This window comes from Lynx canadensis, chromosome B1 (assembly GCF_007474595.2).
Source record: "Lynx canadensis isolate LIC74 chromosome B1, mLynCan4.pri.v2, whole genome shotgun sequence".
Lineage (NCBI taxonomy): Eukaryota > Metazoa > Chordata > Mammalia > Carnivora > Felidae > Lynx > Lynx canadensis.
In genome coordinates this window covers 150,285,654-150,297,059 of record NC_044306.2, presented here as the reverse complement: position 1 = coordinate 150,297,059, position 11,406 = coordinate 150,285,654, and positions in this window count along the sequence as shown.

Sequence of the window (11,406 nt, the reverse complement as noted above, 5' to 3'; positions counted from 1 at the left end):
ACTTATTTCCCTCTTATGTGTTTCATAATTGGGACAATTCTTCTGTGTCACCTCTTATATTAATAAATTCTCTTTCAGGCAAAGAGCCAATGATAACTATTAAGAGGAAGCAAAGAGTCTTCTGAAGCAATTTTAATTGGAATTATTCACTGAAAATGACTGACTACGTATAACATAATCAATTAATTTGCCTTGTAGTATGCACTTGAAACTACTGCTTTGTAGGTTTATTTATTCAGCAAATATATACCTAAGGCCCACCGTGTAGAGACACTGTTCTAGATGCTGGAGTGATCGCAGTGAATACAACAGTTCTTGCCTCCATGGGAGCTTACAGTCAAAGAGTGAGCTCCTTTATGGAAGCTTATAGTCAAATAAATGCATAATATAATTCCAAGCTTAGTTTTTGGTGCTATGAAGCAAATTAAAGCAGAATAAAGACTATAAAGGAAAGAAGGCATGGGCACTACTTTAAGTATTTGAATAAGGAAAAGTTTGTCTGAGGATATAAGATTTAAGTTGAGACCTGAAGAATGGTATGCTTGGATAAATTTTTAAATATTTATTAATTCAGGGGCCCCTTTAAACTAATTTGTGCTTTATAAATTTCGACAGCATCCATACATATTTAAAAGTGGTAAGCAATACAAAGTTAGTTTAAGAACACTATTTGGAGCACCAACAGATTTGAGGACTCCATATGATAACTACACATCTTACTCTTTCACTTAGGGCTCTAAATATGGGAACCACCCTCCATATCAATCCCATATGCCCAGACTTATTCCTCTTCCCTTTAATGTTCATTTCTTTCCTAGCGTCCTCAAATGTGCCATGTTCATTGCTTTGCTCAGGTTCAATATCCCCCTCACCTGAAATGCCAGCCTTTTCCCACACTCTGTACCTGTCCAAATTCTCCCCTCCTGTCAAGGCCTCGCTTCTGTAACGATAGGTCACCATTCTTTGTGGGGGGAGAGTGGTTTACTATGCACTAGGCACTGTGTTAAATGCTTTAAGTTTGTTACATTATGTACAAGCCTTGGTACTGTTATCATTTATACTTTGTAGACAAAGACACGGGGGGCTTGGGAGATTTAAGACACTTGCCTAAGTTCATACTGGACGATGGCAGGGATGGCAGGGACAGAATTCCAGTACAGGTCTAATGATTCCAATGTCCATGCTTTAAACCACTACTCTAGTGTGCCTTCCCAGACCATTCCAGGACAACTATTGCATCTTGATATAAGTACACTTCCCATCTTGGTCCTACCTTGCTTCATCCCCTAGTATTTCACATATTTTAGCTTATAATTCACAAGTTGGTAGGTAAGGACAATATTTTGTATTTCTTGACCAGACTCCATAACAATGTTTACTGTTCTAGACATGTGTAAATTCGAAAATATTTGGTGATTAACTGCTAAATACACATCTAATTGTATTATATTTTTCTCTGCTCAGGATTTCTTTTCTCAGTAAGTTTGACAAAGGCCTCATCTAACTTTTCTGCCTCATTGTCCACAACTTCTTCAACGTTCTCTGCTTAAGAAAGGCCTAATTAGGGGCGCCTGGGTGGCTCAGTTGGTCAAGTGCACAACTTTAGCTCAGGTCATAATCTCATGGTTCCTGACCTCAAACTCTGCATGGGGCTTTCTGCTCTCAGCAGAGGCCGCTTCTTTGGATCCTCTATCCCTCTTCTGTCTCTGCCCCTCCCCTGCTCGTGCATGCATGCACTCATAAGGACTCTCTCTCTCTCTCTCTCTCAAAAATGAATAAGCATTTTTTTAAAGGCCTAACTACCTGCAGACCTGCAAACAGGCTGTATGCTCAGGTGTACTTCTGATTCTTTGTGAATATTTTTCCCTTTGCTTGGTATGCCCTATACCCATTTAGGGTAGAAAATATTTTTGACACCCTGAAAAGCTTTAGCTTTAAAATTCAGCTAAAGTAATCTCCTCTCAGAAGGATTTCTTGATGTACCAGAAGTTTTGGTTGGCCCCCACCTGCTCCTTTGTGAAAAGCTGCCAATGCTTGGCAGCTTTTCATAGAAGGTGACTCAGAGAAACACTATGCTAGTTCATAGCCAATATTTAGTCAAAGAAAATACAGCAGAACCAAATAGAAAAAGCTACTTTTGGAGAGGCAGGGTTGTTTTTTTCTTTTAATTTTGCTCTTTTACAAGGGCTAATCTGAAAATCCTATTTTGAAAAATCCAGAAAACCTCTGTAAAGAAACTATGCAAACTTTGAAAAGTGCTTTTTACTACAGTTTACTAAATTTACTCCTTCAGGTGTGTTACTGTGCAAACCTTGATTGAAAGTACTGTTAAAAACACTACCCTCTTGGGGCACCTGGGTGGCTCAGTCGGTTAAGCATCCGACTTCGGCTCAGGTCACGATCTCACAGTCCGTGAGTTCGAGCCCCGCGTCGGGCTCTGGGCTGATGGCTCAGAGCCTGGAGCCTGCTTCCCATTCTGTGTCTCCCTCTCTCTCTGCCCCTCCCCCATTCATGCTCTGTCTCTCTCTGTCTCAAAAATAAATAAAAGCGTTAAAAAAAATTAAAAAAAAAAAACCACTACCCTCTCTATAGCCCTTCACTGGACAATCACAAGATTTATACAGATCTTTAAATTTTTAAATACAAATTTATACTTTTCTGGTGCAGCTCCCATAAGGAAGTGAATATAAGCAATGGATAGCACAAGTGAACAAGGACACAAGTATAAAGATACCCTAACTTGTACTACCAGTGTTCCATTTGATTCAGTATATTAATTACACCATGCTCAATGTACTGTTTGGCTTTAAATTTGGCGAATATGGTGTAATGTACAAGATCAGTAATGACATTAAATAATGAATGGACAGAGAAAGAGGACCACATGTGAGTCAGATGATGAAATGTTGTGGTGATGTTAAGTTTATGGGAACTTGAATTGTTTGGTGTGGTCAAGGAGGCAACTGGAAATTTGAAACAGTTTTGAGGTCTAAACTTGGCAGTTATTGCTGTTGTCATGCATCTGAGTTTGTTGTGTATTTATATGTTCCCTCCACTAGATCATGTGGTTTTTAGAGCACAATCCATTAGTCAATATGTATGTCCTTATTTATCACAAAACTTGATATTGTCCTTTACAAGAATGTTCTTGATACTTTCCTTTAAAATGGAACTTCATCTATGCTCTTCCCAAAACCATTTTTAACCCCTCCTAGATGTGATGGCACCTTTATAACTGTGCCCTCTGGGCTGTTAGCTGTCTCCATTTATTTGACACTTGGTACAAATTGATAAGAACATGCGCAAATCATCTTGGTTTATATTCTTTGTTTACCAGAAAAAAGGTCTGGAAGGGAAGTCTTTACTTTGTCTTCCCCTGCCTCCTCATGGGGCTATACTTGGCACATTTATGAGTTGTCAAGTAACTATGTGAGTTATGAAAACTATGTGAAACTTGATACTTGGGTTGTAGTGCCCTCTGCTGGAAGAAATGACAAAACATAGGTGTTTTCTTCTGTTCGCAAACAAAAAATAATAAGCCCAGATTTCAGAGGTAAAAATTAAAAGCCTATTATCCTTTAAGCAAATATATGTGTGTATGTATAGATATCCTATATAGAAAATAATTCAAAGTAATATATTTATTTAAATACAAGGCTATTTTAGGGAATTAAAGTATAATTCAGTTTATAAAAATTAGATTAACACAAATTTTATTAACACATCCATGGAAAACAAATACATATATACCTGTTTTCTTTTCCCTCTTCTACCCACTTAAGGAAAAAAATTAGCTCTTCAATACTGAGCTTTTTATCATTATACCATGAAGAATCTCTTGCCAATTATCTAAGCCCTCCAGCTCTACTTTTAATCCTTTTTGCTCTGAAACTTCAGTGTGAATCTGCCTACTCATCATCATTCTGGTTGACTAACAGAGCACTTTACTGTTTATCTCTAGAAACTATCTATTCTTTGCATTAGTAGAAATTAGTGCCAGAGGTCTGTTTTAAGGACCTAAGTTCGGCCAATTAAATTCATGCCTCTCCAAACATGCAAGTACTCTCTCACATTTCTCACCCCCCTTAAATTTTAAGGGGCTATTTGAGGAGTTCTAATAGTCTAGGACCATTAGTGGATATATTTTCAGTTCTGTTAGCAGATCTATTAGCAGCTCTCTCTTTGCCATGGAGATTGTGGAGGCTGCATGTTCACATTCCATAGCCACAGATAAAAGCAACCCAAATTGCTGATCCAGCTGCCTTGAAGAGTCATCTTACTGGCAATAGTCTATGAGTGAGAAATAAATTGTGATGCATTAAGCTGTGCAGATTTAGGTATGTGCTACAACAAGATAATCTAGCCTATCCTAATAAATGAGGCTGTATTCAGTCATGGTGTTTGACAATGTATTTTCTCTGCTTTGGATGCCCTTCCCAAGCACGTCCACCCCTTCATCAAGAAGACTTTCTTGATTTCCTCTTGTTCCCCTTAATGGCTTATCTCAGCTTTGATTGCCCCCATCCCCCTCCTGGGTTAGTTACCTCTTCAACATGCTCCCTTTGTGCATGTATATGGAAGAATGACTCTTGGTATTTTATGCATTGACAGAATTATTTTGTAGTTATTTGTTATATGCACTTCGCTTTAGAAAAATCAGAATAGATCAGTGGTTTTACAAGTTTGGTTTGCATACCCCTGAGGGTCTCTGAGACCCTTTCAAGAGGTCTGTGAAATCAACCAGTAGTGAAAAAGCAATAGTCGTTAAAACTGCTGGCACCTTAGTAAATCAAGGTAGTGGCATCTGACTCTACCAAGAGTCATTGTATCATTGTATTCCTCATTGCCACACATTCACAGGGGAAAAAATCTAATTTCATTTAAGAATTCCCTGGATGAGGGGTGCCTGGGTGGCTCATTCGGTTGAGCGTCTGATTCTTGATTTCAGCTCAGGTCATGATCCGGCAGTTTGTGATTTCAAGTCCCACATCAGACCCTGTGGTGACAGCTCAGAACCTGGAGCCTGCTTCAGGTTCTGTCTCTCTCTCTCTCTCTCTGCCCCTCACCCACTCGCACTCTGTCTCTCTCTCTCAAAAATAAATAATCATTAAAAAATTTTTAAAAAAAGAATTCCCTGGATGAAACAGTAAGAATTATAAACTATAAAATCTTGAGGCTGAGTATGTCTTTGTAATATTCTGAATAACCAAATGAGAAGTATACATAAGCATTTTTGCTGCATATTGAATTAAAATGGCTGTCCTAAATAAAGGTCTTGAACCATTGTATGACTCACATGGTGAACTCACCACTTTTGTTATGGAACAGCATTGTATTTGAAAAGAATGACTGACAAATTCTGGTTATTTAGAATCAGTATTTGGCAAACATTATCTTGAAAATAAATAAAGGAAATTTGTGCTAAGGAATACAACTGACAGTATTTGTTGCTAATGATAAAATTTGAGATCTAGCATGAAAAGTAAATTTTGATGAATTTATATGTGCCTCTTGATACTTAATGACTTTATGATGGGATCAGTTCTGATGTTAATGAGTATGATTATTTTTTTAAGTTTATTTATTTTGAGGGAGAAAAGGGGCAGAGAGAGAGAATCCCAATATAAACAAAAAGCCTTTAAAAACAGAAGCTCTGGGGCGCCTGGGTGGCGCAGTCGGTTAAGCATCCGACTTCAGCCAGGTCACGATCTCGCGGTCCGTGAGTTCGAGCCCCGCGTCAGGCTCTGGGCTGATGGCTCAGAGCCTGGAGCCTGTTTCCGATTCTGTGTCTCCCTCTCTCTCTGCCCCTCCCCCGTTCATGCTCTGTCTCTCTCTGTCCCAAAAATAAATAAACGTTGAAAAAAAAAAATTTAAAAAAAAAACAAAACAGAAGCTCTTTAGGGTTCTCAGTAATTTTGAAGAAGGTAAGGGACCCTAAGAGCTCAGAGTTTGAGAAGCACTGCTATAATCTGGGATCCAGGCTATGGATTTGGCAAAGCCATCATAGTAGGCTAGCTACGTGAGTGCAGGGAAAGAGTTCAAAGCAGTGCCGAGTACCGTCAAGTTCACAGGCCTCATACAACACATTTGTAATAAATCCTTCGATCTCATTTCAGAATAAAAGCTGCCTCCAGGGAAATTGGCAGCACCATTCTCACCATTCTCCAACCGAGGTGCAGAAGAGTTCCTCACAACAGCCTGACTGAACTCCCCTAAGCCCACAGCCCCTGGGCTAGGCCACTGCCACCCTCTGCTCCTACACTGATACCCACCCCACAAACTATAGGACCCCTCCACCTGTTTCATCAATTGAGTAGAAAAGCATATGGAGTTTTTAGTTGAAGAGAAATATTAAAAGGCTACTTAGTGCTGTAAAAAGAACTATCTTCGGGTTGTTGTTGTCGTTGTTGTTTTCACAGTGTAGTTTCTTTTTTTATTATTTTTTTTAATGTTTATTTATTTTTGAGAGACAGAGAGAGACAGAGCATGAGTAGGGTAAGGGCAGAGAGAGAGGGAGACACAGAATCTGAAGCAGGCTCCAAGCTCCGAGTTGTCAGCACAGAGCCTGACATGGGGCTCGAACCCACAGACCATGAGTTCATGACCTGAGCCGCAGTAGGACGTTTAACCGACTGAGCCACCCAGGCACCCCTCTTTTTTTTTTAAGCTTTTATTTAAATTCCCCAGTTAGTGGGTGGCTCAGTCAGTTAAGCCGCTGACTTCGGCTCAGGTCATGATCTCACAGTTAGTGAGTTTGAGCCCCACCCTCCCCGGTCGGGCTCTGTGCTGACAGCTCAGAGCCTGGAGCCTGCTTTAGATTCTGTGTCTCCCTCTGTCTCTGCTCCTTCCCCGTTTGCACTCTGTCTTTCCCTCTCTGTCTAAAAAATAAACACTAAAAAAAAAAAATTGTAAATTCCCCAGTTAGTTAACATAGTGAAAATCAACTGTCTTTTGGAAACTGTGAAGCTAACAGTCTGAACAGGCTCATTTATAACAGAAATTATATAGCCTCATGAAATAGGTACTATTCATTACTCATGTAGGAGAGTTGGGGAAAGGAAAGCAAAAAAAAAAAAAAAAAAAAAAAAAAAAAAAAAAGAAGGAAAGGAGGGAGGGAGAAAGGAAGGAAGGAAGGGAAAGGAAAGAAGGGAGAGAGGAAGGAGGGAAGGAAGGGAAGGAAGGGAGGGAAGGAAGAAAGAGAAGGGAAGAGAAGGAAAGGAAGGAAAAAAGGAAGGAAGGAGAGAATGAAGCAGAGAAGGAAGGGAAGAAAGGAAGGGAGGAAGGAAAGAAAGGGAAGGGAGGGATAAAGGTAGGAGGGAATGAAAGAGGGAAAGAAGGAGGGAAGGAAGGAAGGAAGCCCAGCAGAACATGGATGAGAATGGAGGAACCCAGGTTCATCCTTCATAAACACCCTTTTCAGAGGCTACTGAGAGCCCAAGTCTCCTTCTTTCCCAGAAGAATAGCCTTTCCTGAAAAGAACACATGCCACAAATTCAAGTTGTTTTGTGGGTGGTGCTGAGTTTTGTTTTCGATAGGACCCAAAAGGTATCAAGGATCATATATGAATAAACTAACAAATCCAGCAACATACTAGCAGATCTAAGAAGACATGTGGAAAGCCTGTGGCTGAGAATGAATGATTTTTAAACAAAAAATAGCTAAAACCTGAAAAGACAAGGTTCCATAAAAGGTCCAGTAGAAAAGTAATGGGATCTAGATGCTGGTTTCATAGAAAAATCAGCTGCAACATCTGCTACCACCATCTGAGGACGTTGTCAAAGACCTGATGAATGTATAAGGACAAACAAGGAGTGAGGAACAAATATAAAATGGTTAAGCCAATCACAAAAGAGAAAATCGTCAAGCCAGGGATAATCCCATATCACTCTGCAGTGCATTTCCCAGCACCAAGGGGAAAAAAAAAAGGAATGTTAAGATTATTGACTGGACATTGAATTGCTAGATTTGACAGACACTGATCTCTCTGAGGTTTGATTTCTTCTGATACAAGTGAATGCATATCTAGAATAACCCTTGCAATTAATCATTGTTTTTCTTTTCCTAATCTTGGGATTTTAAAGTATAGAACTTTAACATTCGTAATGCGTCATCTTCATTGCCATAAACGTTCAACATTTATATTTGAAACATCTGTTTTATTGTGCATTGACTGCATGCATGTTGTTATGCAGATTTAATTACTTTATGTAGAGTATTTAAGGTAAATATGTTTCTGGGGTGCCTGCATGGCCCAGTCAGTTAAGCATCTGACTCTTGATCTCAGTCCAGGTCATAATCTCACAGTTTGTGAGTTCAAGCCCCAGAGCCTGCTTGGAATTCTCTCTCCTTCTCTCTGCCCCTCCCCCATTTGTGCATGCACGTGCAAATGCTGTCTGTCTCAAAATAAACTTTTTTTAAAAAGATAAATACGTTTCTAATAAAAATATGTTTCTGTCTGTGCCAAATTTTGCACTATTCTTAACATAATGATAATATCAAGACTATGAGATAACAAATTTAAAATTTTCATATTATGAGTAGAAGAACCAAATTAGTTCTTTATCTAAAATTACCGGTTTACATACTTAAGCAGAGGACAGAGTACACTCTAAGTACTAACTTTTTTTTATGGTATACTCTATCATTAAAAAAAAAATCCACAAAATTTTCCATCTGTTTTAAATAGCGTATGAATGGATATGATGCTAATTGGCAGTACTTGATTTTTTTTAAGCAATAAAATTTTATATATAAACTAGCTGCTTCTGCATTGCTACTTCTCACTGCAAAGTTTGTGATTAACAAACATATTCAATAGAAAAGAGAATAGCATATAAGTAATACTTAAAAGTTGAAACAGTTTACCAACTAAGCTCAATAAAGCTCTTTACATTTTGACTTTAAAAAGGTAGGTGTTGGGGCGCCTGGGTGGCGCAGTCGGTTAAGCGTCCGACTTCAGCCAGGTCACGATCTCGCGGTCCGTGAGTTCGAGCCCCGCGTGAGGCTCTGGGCTGATGCCTCAGAGCCTGGAGCCTGTTTCCGATTCTGTGTCTCCCTCTCTCTCTGCCCTTCCCCCGTTCATGCTCTGTCTCTCTCTGTCCCAAAAAATAAGTAAACGTTGAAAAAAAAACAATTAAAAAAAATAAATAAAAAGGTAGGTGCACATTTATTTGTAATAAATTGATTTTTTTAACAGAATATGAAGTTTACTGCCCCACATTAATAAACTCTGGCTCTCATAGGCAGGTGAGAGCCAAGAGGATTCTAAGCCCAAGAGGAAGTACTGGCAAGAGTTCACATTATGAGTTCAGCTATAATGGAAACTGCATCGGAAGGCTCAAAAACGTATAATTAAAAGACAGACAAAAATCTTAGTGGTCATTAGTATCACTCTTTTCCATTTCTAATCCTACCTCCACTTTGAAAACCAAATCTTTGAGTCCATTCTCTGCCCTCTGGACAGGTAGTTATCCAATCTCTACTTGAATCCTTATTAATCCTTCTGGACAAAGGGTGGATTTATTGCTTTTGCTATTTTTCCTCTTTCTGGGACAGCTTCCAGGAGCAGTTGTTAGAGGCACAGGCACAGCATGTAGGTATGTCTCTTGCTGGAACAGAACTGTTTTTGTCTCCATGCCACTCCAGCCTCAGCCACCCTCAGCTTCCCCCTCAGCCCCCAGCAACAGCTTCTAGAACCATCTTCTTGGCCATTCCATCATCCATTTCTGAGATGCACTAACACCATACTTTGTGTGTGGTTGACTCCTGATCTTGAGGAACCATGAGCCGCCAGGTCATCCAGAATTATTCTTCTAAGGTGGGAGCTGCCATCAGCTGCCTGGTCAACCTGCATCTGTGAGCCTCACCCACCTGCCTCTCTCTGGACCTCTATTCTCATGGCCCATGGCCCCTGGTGACTGTGCCATTTTTTCTAAGAGTTGGCAGAGAAGTTGGAGGGTGCCTAGTATCTCTTAAAGATGCAAAAACAGGGAGGCAACAAAGCTTTCTTCCTGGAGGTCCAGAAGCCATCCAGAGATAAGTGGGGGGTGAGGGGACAGCCTGCAGGCCATTCAACCTGTCTTGGACCTGGAGAAGAGTCTGGCCTAGTCCCCAGTGGATTTGCAAGCCCTGGGCTCTCCTACACATACTCCCAACTCAGTGGCTTCCTAGAGAACCATTTCCTAGGCAGTTAACTGAAGCTCACCCAGAAGATGAGCAACCACCTGACCAAACTTCTCAGGCGGTCAGGCCTCAACCCTGGGTTGGCCGGCCTCATCCACAGGCATGACTGAGAGCCTCTTGCATCTAGTAATGAGGGACCCACCTGTTGCATCCCCGCTGGCCTGCCTGAGCCTCTCCCTGCAGCCTGGAGGTAGCTTTTTAACTACTGTATAGCTTTTTCCCAAGCCAAGGACCAAGAGAAAATAATAACAGAGAAAGAAGAAAAGCCACCTACAAAAGACCTTTTTAAGAATAAAACCAAACAAGAGGCATCTGGGTGGCTCAGTCAGTTAAGCATCTGACTGCAGCCCAGGTCATGATCTCACAGTTCGTGAGTTTGAGCCCCACATCAGGCTCTGTGCTGACAGCTTGGAGCCTGGATCCTACTTCAGATTCTGTGTCTCCCTCTCTCTCTGCCCCTCCCCAGCTCATGCTCACACTCTGTCTCTGTCAACAATAAATAAACTTAAGAAAAAAATGTTTTAAAGAATAAAACCAAACCAAACAAAGAAAACCACACACACACACAAAAGAAAGAAAGAAAGAAAGAAAGAAAGAAAGAAAGAAAGAAAGAAAGAGAGAGAGAAAGAAGGAAAGAAAGAGAGAAAGAAAGAAAGAAAGAAAGAAAGAAAGAAAGAAAATAAGAAAGAAATTTGTCATTGAGCAAAGATAGTCTGCTTTTAAATTTGTTTTTATTAAAATACATTGTACATTTCATGGTTCATAGCTACTTATTTTTATATGTGTTGCAAATGAGGAATTTCCACAAAAACCTGTATCAACACTGAAGAATTAGTGTACATGGTCTCTATAGGTCTAAAATGTATTTTGCCTAGTTTTACTGACAGTGAAATTATTTCCCAGTGATTTTAAAAGCTGATCAAGACCCCCGTTCAAATGAGAGACTCTAAGTCAGTGCCTAAATTCTGACCTGAGTCAGTTCACAACCATACCCTTTCCTCAAAAGCTATGACATGAAGGCAGATAGAGCATGTTCCAACCCAGCCCTCAGAAAGGGTTGGTTCCACTTTCTCACAGTGCTGCCACTGAGTTGGGAGGATATACATTCATAATTGAAAAAAAGTCTGAATGACTAAAACCAAGAGCTTTATTCTATGGTGAGATAGCCATGATGTGGGTTCATGAAATAGTAAAATAGGAATAGTCCTTTTTTTGATAGGAGCA